This window comes from Heptranchias perlo, chromosome 25 (genome assembly GCF_035084215.1).
Source record: "Heptranchias perlo isolate sHepPer1 chromosome 25, sHepPer1.hap1, whole genome shotgun sequence".
In the NCBI taxonomy this organism is placed as follows: Eukaryota; Metazoa; Chordata; class Chondrichthyes; order Hexanchiformes; family Hexanchidae; genus Heptranchias; species Heptranchias perlo.
Genome location: NC_090349.1, coordinates 4,366,534 through 4,385,157, shown reverse-complemented (window position 1 = coordinate 4,385,157; position 18,624 = coordinate 4,366,534).

Genomic DNA, 18,624 nt, shown 5'->3' with positions numbered 1-18,624 from the left:
AGGACTGTGGGCAGAGTGTCTGGGAGAATGGAGGGGGTCGCGATCTGTCCCTCGTCAATGCTTGCCAGTCTCCAAACCAGAGGTGCCCTTCAGTGCCGCAGAGTCCCTATGAGTTGAGATTGCCTGGAGTGTTACAGAGTTCAGCGAGTCAGCTCAGTTATCCTGCGTATAGTGGGCCCAGTGTCTATGGCCATCCAAATAACATTGGGTTTCTGGAAGTTAGAAGGTGTCTAATCACGGGCCTGCAGTACAGCTGAGCACAGCCTCCATGAGTGTGGAACAGTGTCAGCTCACATTTGTCTGGTACTCGAGTGTGGGGCAGGCAACCTGCACTCAGGGATCTTATTTGAAAATCACAAGCTTTCAGAGATTATCTCCTTCGTCAGGTGAGCGTGGGACTCCTTGAACGTTTCGCATTTATAGTCAGAGAACAATACCTGGTGATTACAGATAATCTTTCCAACTGCCCGTTGTCAAGGCAATCAAAGTGTTCAGACAGAGAGGTGTTACCTACAGGACCACCGAATATACAAACGGCCAGAACACAAGACAGAGAGAGAGAGGGAGAAACATCCGAAAGGAAGAGAAAGACAGAGAATGACCCGTTGTATTAAAAACAGATAACCTTTATTCGCTGGTGGGGTTACGTGTAGCGTGACATGAACCCAAGATCCCGGTTGAGGCCGTCCTCATGGGTGCGGAACTTGGCTATCAATTTCTGCTCGACGATTTTGCGTTGTCGTGTGTCTCGAAGGCCGCCTTGGAGAACGCTTACCCGAAGATCGGTGGCTGAATGTCCTTGACTGTTGAAGTGTTCCCCGACTGGGAGGGAACTCTCCTGTCTGGCGCGCAACAATCGAAGGGGATAATCTCCGAAAGCTTGTGATTTTAAAATAAAATTGTTGGACTATAACCTGGTGTTGTAAGATTCCTTACATTTGTCCACCCCAGTCCATCACCGGCATCTCCACATCATGTGTTATTCCCAGCATATATACTGTGTGTTATTCTCTATATAATATATACTGCCTGTGTTATTCCCAGCATATATACTGTGTGTTATTCTCTATATAATATATACTGCCTGTGTTATTCCCAGCATATATACTGTGTGTTATTCTCTATATAATATATACTGCCTGTGTTATTCCCAGCATATATACTGTGTGTTATTCTCTATATAATATATACTGCCTGTGTTATTCCCAGCATATATACTGTGTGTTATTCTCTATATAATATATACTGCCTGTGTTATTCCCAGCATATATACTGTGTGTTATTCTCTATATAATATATACTGCCTGTGTTATTCCCAGCATATATACTGTGTGTTATTCTCTATATAATATATACTGCCTGTGTTATTCCCAGCATATATACTGTGTGTTATTCTCTATATAATATATACTGCCTGTGTTATTCCCAGCATATATACTGTGTGTTATTCTCTATATAATGTATATTGCTTTTGTTATTACCAGCATATATGCTGTGTGTTATTCTCAGTACGGTGTGTATTATCTCCCATATACTATATACCAGGTGTTATTCCCAGTGTAATATATACTGTGTGTTATTTTCTATATAATATATACTGCTTATAGTACTCCCAGTATATATACTGTGTTATTCCCTTTGTAAGAGATAGTGCTTGTGTTATTCCTTGTATAATACATAGTATAGTATTCCTGTACAATATATACCATGTGCTTTCCCTGTATAATATATAGTGTGTGTATTCCCTGTGCAATATTTACGTGCTTTCCCAGTACAATATATTTACTGTGTGTTATTTTCATGATAATATATACCATGTGCTTCCCCTGTATATTATATACCATGTGCATTTCCTTTATAATATATACTGTGTGTTATTCCCAGTAAAATGTATACAGTGTGCTTTCCCTGTACTGTGTGTTATTCTCTTAATATATATTATGTAATATTCCCAGTATATAGCACCTTTAGTAAAACGTCCCAAAGTGCTTCACAGGAGCGATTATCAAACAAAATTTGACACCAAGCCACATAATGAGACATTAGAACAGGTGCAAAGAGGTAGGTTTTAAGGAGCATCTTAAAGCAGGAGAGAGAGGTGGAGAGGTTTAGGGAGGGAATTCCAGAGCTCAGGGCCTAGACAGCTGAAGGCACGGCCGCCAATGGTGGAGCGATTAAAATTGAGGATGTACAAGAGGCCAGAATGAGAGGAGCGCAGAGATCTCGGAGGGTTGTAGGGCTGGAGGAGGTCACAGAGATAGGGAGGGGTGAAGCCATGGAGGGATTTGAAATTTAAAATGGTGGAGAGGTCAGGAAAGACAGTGGGGGGTCAGGAGAGGAGGTGGAGGTGGAGGGGTCGGGGGAGATGGTGAGGGGTCGGGAGAGGAGGGGGAGGGGTCGGGAGAGGAAATGGAGGGGTCGGGAGAGGAGGGGGAGGGGTCGGGAGAGGAGGTGGAGGGGTCGGGAGAGGAGGGGGAGGGGTCGGGAGAGGAGGGGGAGGGGTCGGGAGAGGAGGTGGAGGGGTCGGGAGAGGAGGGGGAGGGGGAGGGAGAGGAGGGGGAGGGGTCGGGAGAGGAGGGGGAGGGGTCGGGAGGTCGGGAGAGGAGGGGGAGGGGTCGGGAGAGGAGGGGGAGGGGTCGGGAGAGGAGGGGGAGGGGTCGGGAGAGGAGGGGGAGGGGGAGGGAGAGGAGGTGGAGGGGTCGGGAGAGGAGGGGGAGGGGTCGGGAGAGGAGGGGGAGGGGTCGGGAGAGGAGGGGGAGGGGTCGGGAGAGGAGGGGGAGGGGTCGGGAGAGGAGGGGGAGGGGTCGGGAGAGGAGGTGGAGGGGTCGGGAGAGGAGGGGGAGGGGTCGGGAGAGGAGGTGGAGGGGTCGGGAGAGGAGGTGGAGGGGTCGGGAGAGGAGGTGGAGGGGTCGGGAGAGGAGGGGGAGGGGTCGAACTGGGTGTCGTCAGCGAACGTGTGGAAACTGGCCCCATGTCTTTGGATGATGTTGACGAGGGGAACCAAGTAAATGAAGAGTAGGAGGGGAATGAGGATATATCCTCGGGGGCCGCAGATGGTGCGGGGAGTAGGAGGAGAAGCCATTGCAGGAGCTGCTCTGGCTGCATTTAGATTGGTGGGAATGGAACCCTGCGAGGGAAGACCCATGGAGCTGGACAGCAGAGGAGAGACGTCAGAGGAGGAGGATGGTGTGGTCGATCGAGTCAAATGCTGCAGAATGTCGAGGAGGATGAGGAGGCAGAATGTGCCATGGTTACTGTTTCAGAGAATGACATTTAAGACTGAGATGAGGAGGAATTTCTTCACTCAGATCTTTGGAATTCTCTACCCAGGCGGGCTGTGGATGCTGAGTCGTTGAATATATTCAAGGCTGAGATCGATAGATTTCTAGACTCTAGGAGTTTGGGCAGGAAAGTGGAGTTGAGGTCGAAGATCAGCCATGATCTGATTGAATGGCGGAGTAGACTCGAGGGGCCATGTGGCCCACTCCTGCTCCTATTTCTTATGTTCTTATGTGTAGAGGAGCAGAGGGATCTGGGGGTACAGATACACAAATCACTAAAAGTAGTGACACAGGTTAATAAGGCCATAAAAAAAGCAAACCAAGCACTGGGGTTCATTTCTAGAGGGATATAATTGAAAAGCAGGGAATTTATGTTGAACATGTATAGAACCTTGGTTAGACCACATTTTGGAGTACTGTGCACAGTTGTGGTCTCCATATTATAAAAAGGATACAGAGGCATTGGAGAAGCAACAAAAAAGATTCACAAGGATGATACCAGAACTGAGGATATCCTTATCAGGAAAGACTGAACAGGCTGGGACTGTTTTCTGTAGAAAAGAGAAGGCTGAGGGGTGACCTGATGGAGGTCTTTAAAATTATGAAAGGGTTTGATAGGGTAGACCTAGAGAAAATGTTTCCACTTGTGGGGGAGACCAGAACTAGGGACCACAAAATCTAAGATAGTCACTAATAAATCCAATCGGGAATTCAGGAGCAACTTCTTTACCCAGAGAGTGGTTAGAATGTGGAACTTGTTATTACAAGGAGTAGTTGAGGTGAATAGCATTTAAGGGGAAGCTGGATAAACACATGAGGGAGAAAGGAATAGAAGGAAATGCTGATAGGGTGAGATGAAGTAGAGAGGGAGGAGGCTCTTGTGGAGCATAAAGACTGGGATAGACCAGTTGGACCGAATGGCCTGTTCCTGCACTGTAGACCGGATGTAACTCCATGTCATTTAAACAAAGACCCTGCCAGCTTCGGTCAACTGCCCTTGGTGCCTGCAATTTAAAATTGCAGTCGGCAGGATCGGGGCCAGACATTAGCAGTTAAGCTCCATTTTAGATGCCCCCTACCTGCTTTCTGCCAGGCAGGGGGGAGAGGTGTTTAACTCCCCCCACCCACATTCTACCAGAATCAGAACTAAAGAGGCTGCACTAGAAAACTAGTGCTACACAGGCCCACCAGGAGGTCCGTGTGTGGGGAGCTCACCGTGATCCTGAGGCAGGAGGCCGCCATCTGCAGCGTGTAACTCCCACTCGCTGATGGGAGAGTCGGCCAGGCCGGTGAAATCAGGACCCAGCAATCAAGCGACTTGTAGCTCCAAACACCCGAGGAAATCTGGGAGCTGCACCCATCAGCCCTCACCCTTCACCTCAGTACAGCACACCGGGTGGGGGAAGGGGGTCAATTTAACAGTGGAGCATGAATCGTGCCCCTGCCCCTGCCCCTGCCCCGACAGAACGGGCGTGGGGCCTGTGCCATCTTCCTGCTCGGGCCGAAGTTAAATGGATTTGGCGGGCTGCCGGAGTGAAAGGCACGCCCTGTGGCAGCTCGACGATTGGGAGGGAGGGAAATCAGGCAGGGTGGCCCGATTTTAAAGGCACCTTAAAGGGAAGGGGGTGGGAGAGTCTGGGCTGAAAGGAAGCACTGGGTTAGGGCAGCATTTTTACAGCACTGATGGCAGCGAGGACGCTGAGTGTGGAAACCTTGAAGCCCATGAGTGACCGGTAAAAAAATGTGCGCCAACCCCATGTACAGGTTTCCCATAGCTGAGGGTCCCTTTAATGCACCAGACGTTTGGGGGGGGGTTGGCGGTAATCCAGAGAACAGAATTGGCCTCAGAGTCGGCAGGGGTTGGGGGTTGGCGAGAGGTCGTGACTATGTCATTTGACCCTGATATTCATGAATCTCCTTCCGTATTCAGGCCCCAACTAGAGTTGCCAACCCTCCTGGAGACTCCAGGAATTAAAGATTAATCTCCAGGGACAGAAATCAAAGGAGCATTAAAAAGGATTGTGTTTTCTTTCATTTTCTTTGAACACTTTCGTTTATTAGCTATAAAAATATTGGAGATGGGAATAAGGCTGTTTGACCGAGTGGACAAGAATCATCCAACGAAAAGTCGCTTTCCAATTGGCCACGGGAAGGCGGAGCATCACGAGGGTGGAGGCAGGAGTTGGGGGGGGAGGGGGCATGTGATGAAACCTCCAGGAATTTGGCCAACCACAGTTGGCAACCGCTCATCCCAGCTCTCACCACCCGGACTGAGGTCCACCTGAAAATCGGAATGGTCAGCGAGAGCTTGGAGGGAGGCCGGAGGGAGGTCAGAGGGGGCTGGGAGGGAGGTCGGTGGGAGATCGGAGGGGGCTCGGAGGGAGGTCGGTGGGAGCTCGGTGGGAGCTCGGAGGGAGATCGGAGGGAGCTCGGAGGGAGCTCGGAGGGAGCTCGGAGGGAGCTCGGAGGGAGCATGGAGGGAGCTCGGAGGGAGGTCGGAGGGAGCTCGGTGGGAGGTCGGAGGGAGCTCAGAGGGAGGTCGGAGGGAGCTTGGTGGGAGCTCGGAGGGAGCTCGGAGGGAGCTCGGAGGGAGGTCGGAGGGAGGTCGGAGGGAGGTCAGTGCTTCCGATGCCCGTGCTATTCTAACCCCGCTGCCTCTCCCAGTTTAAGCCCCAGGCGGGAGAGAAGGGGGGCAGGGGCGAGGACATCTCCCCTTCCGGTTTATAAATCAGAGAATCATAGAAAGGTTACAGCACGGAAGGAGGCCATTCGGCCCATTGAGTCCGTGCCGGCTCTATGCAAGAGCAATCCAGCCAGTCCCACTCCCCCGTCCTTTCCCCGTAGCCCAGCAATTAGTTCAGCTCTGCAGTACTCTGCTCCGAGAGGAGGGGAGGGAGGCCAGGGGGCAGGGGGCTGTATCAAAGGAGAGATTTGGTGAGTTATAAAGACTGTATCAGTTCTTGTTGACTGAAGATTTTTTTAAAAAGACACACCAGGAAATCAGGAATGCAGAAGTTACGAATTGTAAACGAATCTCCTTGATGTTTAATTGAACCACACCCTGAGTTTTGAGCTGTGTTCTCAGCTTCTTGTGAAGGGGCTGAGAACTGATGTTCTTTCCCTGTATTTCCTCCTGACTCAGACAATAGGTATGAATATTCTGCTGAAGTCCTTTTGAGACTTTGGGGACTATTCAAACATCCAGCTTTCGTCTAGACACTGGAATACACAGAGCGATGTGGAGAGAAACTTCAGACTGTAGCACATCTTTACACCCACATTAAACACTGTCAAACTCTCCCCCTAACACAGACAAGCTGGGCTGGCAGTCACCAAGCAGAAATGCAGAGTGGGGGAGGGCTTTGATTTATCCCCCTCCCTCCTGTAGGTGCTGACCATGTAGAGGGAGGTGGACTGTGCGGTGTTTAAGCTGCAGTATTCCTGCACACACCTAGGGGGGGCCCCTAAACCCTGACCTTCACCAACCTGCACCGAGCTCTCTGGACTCAGGTAAGCAGAGCGTGTCCCTCTGGAGAGGGAGTGTGCAGTCTGTCCTGGGCAAACAGAAACCCAGCCTGTGGGGTGTGTCAGGGCTCTGAGAGACCCGTAATCAACAACAACTTGCATTTATATAGCGCCTTTAATGTAGTAAAACGTCCCAAGGTGCTTCACAGGAACAACATCAAACTAAATTTGACCCTGAGCCACATAAGGAGATATTAGGACAGGTGACCAAAAGCTCGGTCAAAGAGGTAGGTTTTAAAGAGAGTCTTAAAGGAGGAGAGAGAGGTGGAGAGGTTTAGGGAGGGAATTCCAGAGCTTAGGGCCTAGACAGCTGAAGGCACGGCCGCCAATGGTGGAGTGATTAAAATTGGGGATGCACAAGAGGCCAGAATTAGAGGAGTGCAGAGATCTCGGAGGGTTGTAGGTCTGGAGGAGGTTACAGAGATAGGGAGAGGTGAGGCCATGGAGGGATTTGAAAACAAGGATGAGAATTTTTAAATCGATGTGTTGCCAGACCGGGAGCCAATGTAGGTCAGCGAGCACTGGGGGTGATGGGTGAATGGGACTTGGTGCGAGTTAGGATACGGATAGCAGAGATGTGGATGAGCTCAAGTTTATGGAGGGGAGAAGATGGGAGTCCGGCCAGGAGAGCATTGGAATAGTCCATTCTAGAGGTAACAAAGGCCTGGATGAGGATTTCAGGCTGTTGTCCTGTGACAGGGTAGTGATCCCTCACTGTTACCTCACCCAAGGGGGCATTCTTCATGTGTGAGCTCAGACAGTGTCAACTGACTATTCAGCCACAGAAGGCATGCCCAGAATTACCCTCAGCTCAAACACACACACTCAAACACACAGACACAAACACAGACACAAATACACAGACACAAATACACAGACACATACATACAAAACACACACAAATACAAAGACACACACATACACAAACATAACACAAATACACAGACAGACACATACACACAAATACACAGACACAAACATACACAAGCACACAAACTCAAACACAGACACAAATACACAGTCAGACACATAGACGAACACAGACACAAACATACATCACAGGAAAGTGATCACGAGCAGGAATCTGACTACTCTTCAGACTCCACTCTCTCTCAGTGTTACAGACCCCACTCCCTGTCAGTGTTTCAGACCCCACTCCCTGTCAGTGTTACAGACCCCACTCCCTGTCAGTGTTACAGACCCCACTCCCTGTCAGTGTTACAGACCCCACTCCCTGTCAGTGTTTCAGACCCCACTCCCTGTCAGTGTTACAGACCCCACTCCCTGTCAGTGTTACAGACCCCACTCCCTGTCAGTGTTTCAGACCCCACTCCCGGTCAGTGTTACAGACCCCACTCCCTGTCAGTGTTACAGACCCCACTCCCTGTCAGTGTTACAGACCCCACTCCCTGTCAGTGTTACAGACCCCACTCCCTGTCAGTGTTACAGACCCCACTCCCTGTCAGTGTTACAGACCCCACTCCCTGTCAGTGTTACAGACCCCACTCCCTGTCAGTGTTTCAGACCCCACTCCCTGTCAGTGTTTCAGACCCCACTCCCTGTCAGTGTTTCAGACCCCACTCCCTGTCAGTGTTTCAGACCCCACTCCCTGTCAGTGTTTCAGACCCCACTCCCTGTCAGTGTTACAGACCCCACTCCCTGTCAGTGTTACAGACCCCACTCCCTGTCAGTGTTTCAGGGCTGAGGGAGGGAGGCTGTTTGGCTGCTCTTAGAAACCGATACTCGCCCATTACAGCGTCTAAATAATTAGTTATTCCAGAAGGTAGGTGAGAGAGTGGGTACGTGGGATTAAGTGATAACGGATGAGGTAAAGTGATATGGGGGAAGGTGGGGATGAGGGATTTGGTGAGTGTGGGTAGGTGGGGTCCAATGGACTTTTTATATATTATTTTCAGTTTTCTCCCCTCCTTTTCTCTCGGCTTCTGCCTCTCACTGGGGTACAGTTCCACAGACACTGCCTCTCACTGGGGTACAGTTCCACAGACACTGCCTCTCACTGGGGTACAGTTCCACAGACACTGCCTCTCACTGGGGTACAGTTCCACAGACACTGCCTCTCACTGGGGTACAGTTCCACAGACACTGCCTCTCACTGGGGTACAGTTCCACATACACTGCCTCTCACTGGGGTACAGTTCCACAGACACTGCCTCTCACTGGGGTACAGTTCCACAGACACTGCCTCTCACTGGGGTACAGTTCCACAGACACTGCCTCTCACTGGGGTACAGTTCCACAGATACTGCCTCTCACTGGGGTACAGTTCCACAGACACTGCCTCTCACTGGGGTACAGTTCCTCATACACTGCCTCTCACTGGGGTACAGTTCCGTAGAGACTGCCTCTCACTGGGGTACAGTTCCGTAGAGACTGCCTCTCACTGGGGTACAGTTCCACAGATACTGCCTCTCACTGGGGTACAGTTCCGTAGACACTGCCTCTCACTGGGGTACAGTTCCACAGATACTGCCTCTCACTGGGGTACAGTTCCGTAGACACTGCCTCTCACTGGGGTACAGTTCCACAGACACTGCCTCTCACTGGGGTACAGTTCCACAGATACTGCCTCTCACTGGGGTACAGTTCCACAGATACTGCCTCTCACTGGGGTACAGTTCCACAGACACTGCCTCTCACTGGGGTACAGTTCCGTAGACACTGCCTCTCACTGGGGTACAGTTCCACAGACACTGCCTCTCACTGGGGTACAGTTCCGTAGACACTGCCTCTCACTGGGGTACAGTTCCACAGACACTGCCTCTCACTGGGGTACAGTTCCACAGACACTGCCTCTCACTGGGGTACAGTTCCACAGACACTGCCTCTCACTGGGGTACAGTTCCGTAGAGACTGCCTCTCACTGGGGTACAGTTCCGTAGACACTGCCTCTCACTGGGGTACAGTTCCACAGACACTACGGGGCCGATTGTCGTGTGATGGAGTGGGTGCGTTGGGGGCGGTTTGGCTCAGAGAATCGCTAAAATGCCGAGCAGGTTCGGAGCCCGGCTCCAAACTGCCGACTTCCGGGTTCCCCAGTGACGAGTCCGGGTGTGCGCGTGCCTCCCGAATGCGGGAGACCATCGGCAATTAAAGCCAGCGGGATGATAATTTGCATAGTTTCTCCGATAGTTGAAGTACTTGAAATACTTGATTGACTCGACATTTTGGCAGGGGAGTAATTTTGAAGGATCCTCAGTGTATTTCCTGTGCTGTGGGAAACAATCCCTGTTGGAGCAGGCGTGTTTCAGTCAGCCGCCAGTGGGAGATGCAAAGGATTATTTGACAGGTGGGGGGAAAACCTCATTTATTGCAGCAGGGCACTCTGTCACTTCAGACAAAGCTTTGGCTGCAACACCTTTGTGTTTTCACTCAAAATTCTTACTTTCCACCCAAACTCTGCTGTGCAAACACATTCACCTACTTTGCGACCCCCTCAAACTCACACCGTCAGGATGGGGGGGCACCATGGCTGCATTCATCACTTCATCCGAGGACAAGCAACATCACCAGCCTCGCCAGGCACAGCGTCCACCTCCACCACGTGGAGCTCCACAACACAGTGCTGCACCACAGGCACCTGCACAACAGCACGGAGGGCAACATCAGAGATAGCGACGTCGCAGGAGGCACTACCCTCGCCACAGGGTCTACAGACCGAGGCTCAGCTTCCTGGACCTCTTTGAGGAGCAGTGCGTACGGAGGCTCCATAAGACCATAAGACCATAAGCGATAGGAGCAGGAGTAGGCCATTCGGCCCCTCGAGCCTGCTCCGACATTTAATGAGATCATGGCTGATCTGATTTTTACCTCAACTCCACTTTCCCGCCCTTTCCCCATATCCTTTGACTCTCTTGCTGATCAAAAATTTGTCTAACTCAGCCTTGAATGTATTCAATCACTCAGCCTCCACAGCTTCTTGGAGTAAAGAATTCCAAAGATTCACGACCCTCTGGGAGAAGAAATTCCTCCTCATTTCCATCTTAAACGGGCGACCCCTTATTCTGAGACTATGCCCCCTAGTTTTAGATTCCCCCATGAGGGGTAACATCCCCTCAGCATCTACCCTATCGAGTCCCCTCAGAATCTTGTATGTTTCAATAAGATCTCCTCTCATTCTTCTAAACTCCAATGAGTATAGACCCAATCTGTTCAATCTTTCCTCATAAGACAACCCTTCCATACCCGGAATCAACCTAGTGAACCTTCTCTGAACTGCCTCCAGTGCAAGTATGTCCTTCCTTAAATAAGGGCACCAGAACTGTACGCAGTACTCCAGGTGTGGTCTCACCAGCACCCTGTACAGTTGTAGCATGACTTCCCTGCTTTTATACTCCATCCCCCTAGAAATAAAGGCCAATATTCCATTTGCCTTCCGGATTACCTGCTGCACCTGTATGTTGACTTTTTGTGTTTCATGTACGAGGACACCCAGATCCCTCTGTACCGCAGCATTTTGTAGTATTTCTCCATTCAAATAATATTTTACTTTTTTATTTTTCCTCCCAAAGTGGATGACTTCACATTTTCCCACATTATATTCCATCTGCCAAATTTTTCCCATTCGCTTAACCGGTCAATATCCCTCTGCAGACACTTTGTGTCCTCATTGCAACTTGCTTTTCCACCTATCTTTGTATCAGCAGCAAATTTGGCCACAAGACACTCTGTTCCTTCATCCAAGTCATTGATATATATTGTAAATAGTTGAGGCCCCAGCACTGAGCCCTGCAGCACCCCACTAGTTACAGATTGCCATATTGAAAATGACCCTTTTATCCCGACTCTTTGTTTTCTGTTAGTTATCCAATCCTCTACCCATGCCAGTATATTACCCCCAACACCATGAGCTCTTATCTTGTGCAGTAATCTTTTATGTGGCACCTTATCGAATGCCTTTTGGAAATCCAAATATACCTGCATCCTTTGGTTCCCCTTTATCCACCCTGCCCGTTACTTCCTCAAAGAACTCTAATAAATTTGTCAGACACGATTTCCCCTTTATAAAACCATGTTGACCCTCCTGGATTGTATTATGAGTCTCCAAATGTCCTGCTACTACTTCCTTAATAATGGATTCTAGCATTTTCCCAATGACAGATGTTAGGCTAACTGGTCTATAGTTACCTGCTTTCTGTCTCACTCCCTTCTTGAATAGGGGTGTTACGTTTGTGATTTTCCAATCCGCTGGGACCTTTCCAGAATCCAGTGAACTCTGGAAGATTACAACCAATGCATCCACTATCTCTGTAGCCACTTCCTTTAAGACCCTCGGATGCAAGTCATCAGATCCAGGGGACTTGTCAGCCTTTAGACCCATTAGTTTACCTAGTACTTTTTCTCTAGTGATAGTGATTGTTTTTAGTTCCTCCCTCCCCTTTGCCCCTTGATTTTCTACTATTATTGGTATATTATTAGTGTCTTCTACTGTGAAGACAGATACAAAATATCTGTTCAATTCCTCTGCCACTTCCTTGTTTTCCATTATTATTTCCCCAGTCTCATCCTCTAAGGGACCAATGCTTACTTTAGCTACCCTCTTCCTTTTTATATACTTGTCGAAGCTTTTACTGTCAGTTTTTATATTTCTTGCTAGTTTACTCTCATAATTTATTTTCTCCCTCTTTATTATTCTTTTAGTCATCCTTTGCTGGTTTTTAAAGTTTTCCCAATCTTCGGGCTTACCAGTAATCTGTGCCATGTTGTATGCTTTTTCTTTTAAACTGATACCATCCTTGACTTCCTTAGTTAGCCATGGTTGGTTCACCCTTTTTGTGGAGTCTTTCCTCTTCACAGGGATATATTTTTGTTGCGAGTCATAAAATATCTTTTCAAATGTTTGCCACGGCTTATCCACCATCATACCATCTAATCTGTTTACCCAGTCCACTTTAGCCAATTATTTTAGCAAATTATTTTCTTGATGGCAAGAGACTGGAAAGTACTGCAGTACAAAGGGATCTGGGGGTCCTAGTGCAAGAAGATCAAAAAGTTAGTATGCAGGTGCAGCAGGTGATCAAGAAGGCCAACGGAATGTTGGCTTTTATTGCTCGGGGGATAGAATATAAAAACAGGGAGGTATTGCTGCAGTTATATAAGGTATTGGTGAGACCGCACCTGGAATACTGCATACAGTTTTGGTCTCCATACTTAAGAAAAGACATACTTGCTCTCGAGGCAGTACAAAGAAGGTTCACTTGGTTAATCCCGGGGATGAGGGGGTGGACATATGAGGAGAGGTTGAGTAGATTGGGACTCTACTCATTAGAGTTCAGAAGAATGAGAGGCGATCTTATTGAAACATATAAGATTGTGAAGGGGCTTGATCGGGTGGATGCGGTAAGGATGTTCCCAAGGATGGGTGAAACTGGAACTAGGGGGCATAATCTTAGAATAAGGGGCTGCACTTTCAAAACTGAGATGAGGAGAAACTTCTTCACTCAGAGGGTAGTAGGTCTGTGGAATTTGCTGCCCCAGGAAGCTGTGGAAGCTACATCATTAAATAAATTTAAAACAGAAATCGACAGTTTCCTAGAAGTAAAGGGAATTAGGGGTTACGGGGAGCGGGCAGGAAATTGGACATGAATTTAGATTTGAGGTTAGGATCAGATCAGCCATGATCTTACTAAATGGCGGAGCAGGCTCGAGGGGCCGATTGGCCTACTCCTGCTCCTATTTCTTATGTTCTTATGTTCTTAATTCCGCCCTCATTCCTTTATAATTGCCCTTATTTAAGTTTAATACAGTAGTTTCAGACCCAAGATCCTCGCTCTCAAACTGGATGTGAAATTCTATCATGTTATGATCACTGCTTCCCAAGGGATCCTTTACTTTGAGATCATTAATTAATCCTGTTTCGTTACCCATTACCAGATCCAAAATGGCCTGTTCCCTGGTTGGTTCCCCGATGTATTGGTCTAAGAAACAGTCCCTAATACACTCTATGAACTCCTCCTCAGGGCTACTTTTGCCAATTTGATTTGTCCAATCTATGTGAAAGTTAAAATCGCCCATGATTATTGCATTACCTTTTTTACAAGCCCCCCTTATTTCCTGATTTATATTTTGCCCTACAGTGTAGCTACTGTTAGGGGGCCTATATACTACTCCCACCAGTGATTTCTTTCCCTTGCTATTTCTTACCTCCACCCAAATTGTTTCGACAGCTTGATCTTCTGAGCCAAGATCATTTCTCACTATTATACCAATTTCATCCTTTATTAACAGAGCTACCCCACCACCTTTACCTTTTTTCCTATCCTTCAGAAATGTTAAATAACCCTGAATATTTAGCTCCCAACCTTGGTCACCTTGCAACCAGGTCTCTGTAATGGCCACGAGATCATTCCCATTTGTTTCTATTTGTGCCGTCAATTCATCTCTCTTATTACGAATGCTCAGAGTCAGTCGCCAGGTAGTCGCAGACATCTGCAGCCTCCTTCATGCCGAGCTGCTCCCAGCTGGGCCGAGCAGCATCTCCTTACCTGTCGCTGTCAAAGTCACCACTGCCCTCAACTTCTTCGTCTCCGGATCATTCCAGGGTGCCACCGGGGACATCGCCGGGGTCTCTCAGTCATCTGCACACAAGTGCATAAGGCAGGTCACCGACGGCTTGTTTCACAGGGCCTCGCACTACGTCAACTTCCCCATGGATCACCTCAGCCAGACGGAGAGGGCAGTGGGATTCCACACTGTGGCTGGTTTCCCACGGGTGCAGGGTGTAATCGATTGCACACATATAGCAATACGAGCACCTCCACACGAGCCAGGACTGTTCATCAACAGGAAGGGCTATCACTCCATCAACACTCAGCTCATCTGTGACCACCGCAAGAGATTCCTTCACGTGTGCACCAGATTCCCTGGCAGCTGTTACGATTCCATCATCCTCCGGGAGTCCAACATCTCACCCCTCTTCCATGCACCGAACACCTGCAAGGGCTGGCTCCTCGAGGACAAGAGATACCCCCTGTACACGTGGCTCATGACACCTCTGAGGAACCCCTCCCACCGAGCAACAGCGTCGATATAACAACAGCCACATCGCTACCAGGTCTATAATTGAGCATGCTATAGGGCTGCTCAAGATGCGCTTCAGGTGCCTTGATCATTCTGGGGGAGCGTTTCAATACGCACCAGACAGAGTGGGACACATTATAGTCATGGCATAACAGAGAGGGGTGCCGCTGGAGGAGGCCCCATCCACATCTGCCACCCACATTGAGGAGGAGGAGCAGGAGGAGGAGCAACCCTTGGGCAGAACAGCGGCTCACCTGGCTGCTCGAGTGGCCAGCGAGTCACTGATATATGAACGGTTCTCCTAACATCAGACAGTGTGAAGAGTCCGGTCCTCACCACCTGGACAGAGCAGCGCCCACACCAGCTCCCAAAAAACAGTCCTGCAACTACACATACACCCACTGTAGAGTGACCCAATGGGTGGCATCAAGTGTATGACGTTCATGGTGAACCTCATGAAAGGGCCATATTACAGAAGCCAGTGAAGAATGGCCATGACGTGGCAGTAGTGGTGACAATAATACTTAATGTGAATTTAACAAAAAGCAAATATAAATAAGAAACATGACCAATTGTCAAACACCCTTGTGCATCCCCTTTGTGCTCACAAAACCTTCGCCTTTCGCTTCCGACTACTTCTACGTGATGCATCCCCTGTGGCTGCAGCAGAGGTAGTGGCAGGTTGCTCTTGGTCATGCCCTGACCGATTAGATGCTTTGGGCCTACGCCCTCTGGGTTTCGGTGCCCGTGCGGGCCCCTCCAAAGACTGCTCCACCTGCACCTGTGCAGGGGCAGATTCGGCCACCTGGAGAGGAGGCAGCATTGTGGGTACTGGTTGAGAGGGGGGCAACGGGTGAGAGGTGGGAGTGCTTTGAGTGGCGTCCCCACTTCCATGTCCCCTTTCACCATCATCCCTCTCCTGAGCCAGGCCCCACATCACTCCTACCACCCTGCTGGACGACAGTTTGGAGGACATGTTTGAAGCCTTGTAAGGCCAGTGCCAGAGTATCTGCCTGCCTGTTTAAGGCGACAGAATGTTGTTCACCCTGAGTCCGAAGGGCCGTTGTTGGGGCCTGAATGGACTCATTTGTGAGCCGTGCTTGAAGCTCCATGGAGGCAAACCTTCCCTCCATCGCAGACATTCCCACACTTACCCGTGACACTATCTCAGAGATGCCCTCACGTCCCTGTGACAGTATCTCGGAGATGCCCTCCCTTACCTGTGCCACCATTCCACTCATGCAGGAGTTGGACTCCTCCATCCTCTGCGCGATTGTGGAGCGTGCCCGTGGCACCTGTTCCAGCACTTCGCAAATGTGCTGCTGCCCCTCGATCATTCTCCTTTTCATGGATGGCCCCCAGGGTTCAGCATCTGCATCCAGCTGAGCAGAGCCTGGAGAAGAGTGCTCCCACCGACACGGACTCTCCACAGCTGCCCCTGCCACCAGGGTCTGCTCGTGCTCACGTGTGTGGTGACTCACCGTGTGCGACCCCAACTAACTGTGGACTGGGACCCCCCGAGGTGTGTGTATCTGTGCTGGTGGATGGCTCGCTCAGATGTGACGGTGCCCCCTCAGTGGCCGGCAGGTCCTCTGAGGAATCGCCCTCCGCCGTCACAGCGTTCGCTGAAGGCCCTGTAAGGGAACAGAAGGCAATATTAAACATGATCACAGATGTATCATGTTGTGATGAGCATACTGAGGTGCTGAAGATGGCAAGACATGTTAACATCAATTCATACTGTGTGTGCTGAATGTTAAAGTTCTGTCACCAGACGTTTGTCGGGTGGCAGTCTCAGCGTCCCCAATGGACAGGCACTCGAGGGTTCGGCTCATTTCCAGCAACTCCTGCTCCGTGTCTGTGAGGACGACGATTTGTTGCTGCCCCACTCCGGTCTTCGCCCTCTCCCGTGCATTCTGGGCTCTCCTCCTATAAGGGGAGAAAGTACAGACGCCTGAGTGAGGGATGGTGACGTGGCCAACCGATGAATGCATTGGATTGGGTGAGGCTGACCATGAAAGAGATGCATGAGAGGGTGAGTATGAGACAGAGCCATGAGATTGTATGAGGATTGGGTTGAGTGGTAGTGGTGGGGTGAGTACTGGGGAGGTGAGGAAGTGCAGGTAAGTTGAGGATGAGGTTTGAGTGGGTGTGAGGAGTGATGTGATAGAGTAGTGTTGGCAGTGCAGAATGAGTTGTGGGGTGGGGGCGGTGATGTGGAAGACGGAGTGTAGGAGAATGAGTAAGTGTACTCACTTTGGCTGACCTGGTTAGGTCATTGAAGCACTTCCTGCACTGGATCCAGGTATGGGAGATGTTGCGTTGCTGGTGACTTCTGGGTTGAGTGGTAATGGTGGGGTGACTAATGGGGAGGTGAGGAAGTGCAGGTGAGTTGAGGATGAGGTTTGAGTGGGTGTGAGGAGTGATGTGATAGAGTAGTGTTGGTAGTGCAGAATGAGTTGCGGGGTGGGGGCAGTGATGTGGAGGACTGCCCCTTTAAATTTAGCTCCTCCAGCTGGCAGCCTGTGATGCGGGTGCGCAGTCTGCCCCCTGCGCACCTTTCCGACGGCAAACCCGGAAGCCTCATTAAGTGGCTCCAATTGATCCGCAATCGCGTGGGGAACGGACGGATTTTACTGGGCAGGTTACCCACGCGCCCAATCGCCCTGCTGCCATCCCGCCTCCCCGCTAATATCCGGGCCTACCTCTCACTGGGGTACAGTTCCTCATACACTGCCTCTCACTGGGGTACAGTTCCTCATACACTGCCTCTCACTGGGGTACAGTTCCACATACACTGCCTCTCACTGGGATACAGTTCCACAGACACTGCCTCTCACTGGGGTACAGTTCCACATACACTGACTCTCACTGGGGTACAGTTCCTCATACACTGCCTCTCACTGGGGTACAGTTCCACAGACACTGCCTCTCACTGGGATACAGTTCCACATACACTGACTCTCACTGGGGTACAGTTCCTCATACACTGCCTCTCACTGGGGTACAGTTCCACATACACTGCCTCTCACTGGGGTACAGTTCCTCATACACTGCCTCTCACTGGGGTACAGTTCCTCATACACTGCCTCTCACTGGGGTACAGTTCCTCATACACTGCCTCTCACTGGGGTACAGTTCCACATACACTGCCTCTCACTGGGGTACAGTTCCACAGCTTCCAGTTATCCCCAGAGTCTCACGTATGTGGCCATTTTTGAGCTGTCACGCCAGACAGCGAACGCCCCTGGGCTATTCGACCATTGCGGGGGTGGGGGGTGTTGGGTGTGGGGGTGGGGGGGTGTTGGGTGTGGGGGTTGGGGGGTGTTGGATGCGGGGGTTGAGGGGGTGTTGGGTGGGGGGGTTGGGGGGGTGTTGGGTTGGGGGCATTGGGGGGGTGTTGGGTTGGGGGCGTTGGGGGGGTGTTGGGTTGGGGGGGTTGGGGGGTGTTGGGTGCGGGGGTTGTGGGGGTGTTGGGTGGGGGGGTTGGGGGGTTGTTGGGTTGGGGGGGTTGGGGGGTGTTGGGTTGGGGGGGTTGGGGGTGTTGGATGCGGGGGTTGGGGGGGTGTTGGGTGGGGGGGTTGGGGGGGTGTTGGGTTGGGGGGGTGTTGGGTGCGGGGGTTGGGGGGGTTGGGGGGTGTTTGGTTGGGGGGGTTGGGGGGTGTTGGGTTGGGGGGGTGTTGGGTTGGGGGGGTTGGGGGGGTGTTGGGTTGGGGGGGTTGGGGGGGTGTTGGGTTGGGGGGGTTGGGGGGGTTTGGGGGGTGTTGGGTGCGGGGCTGAG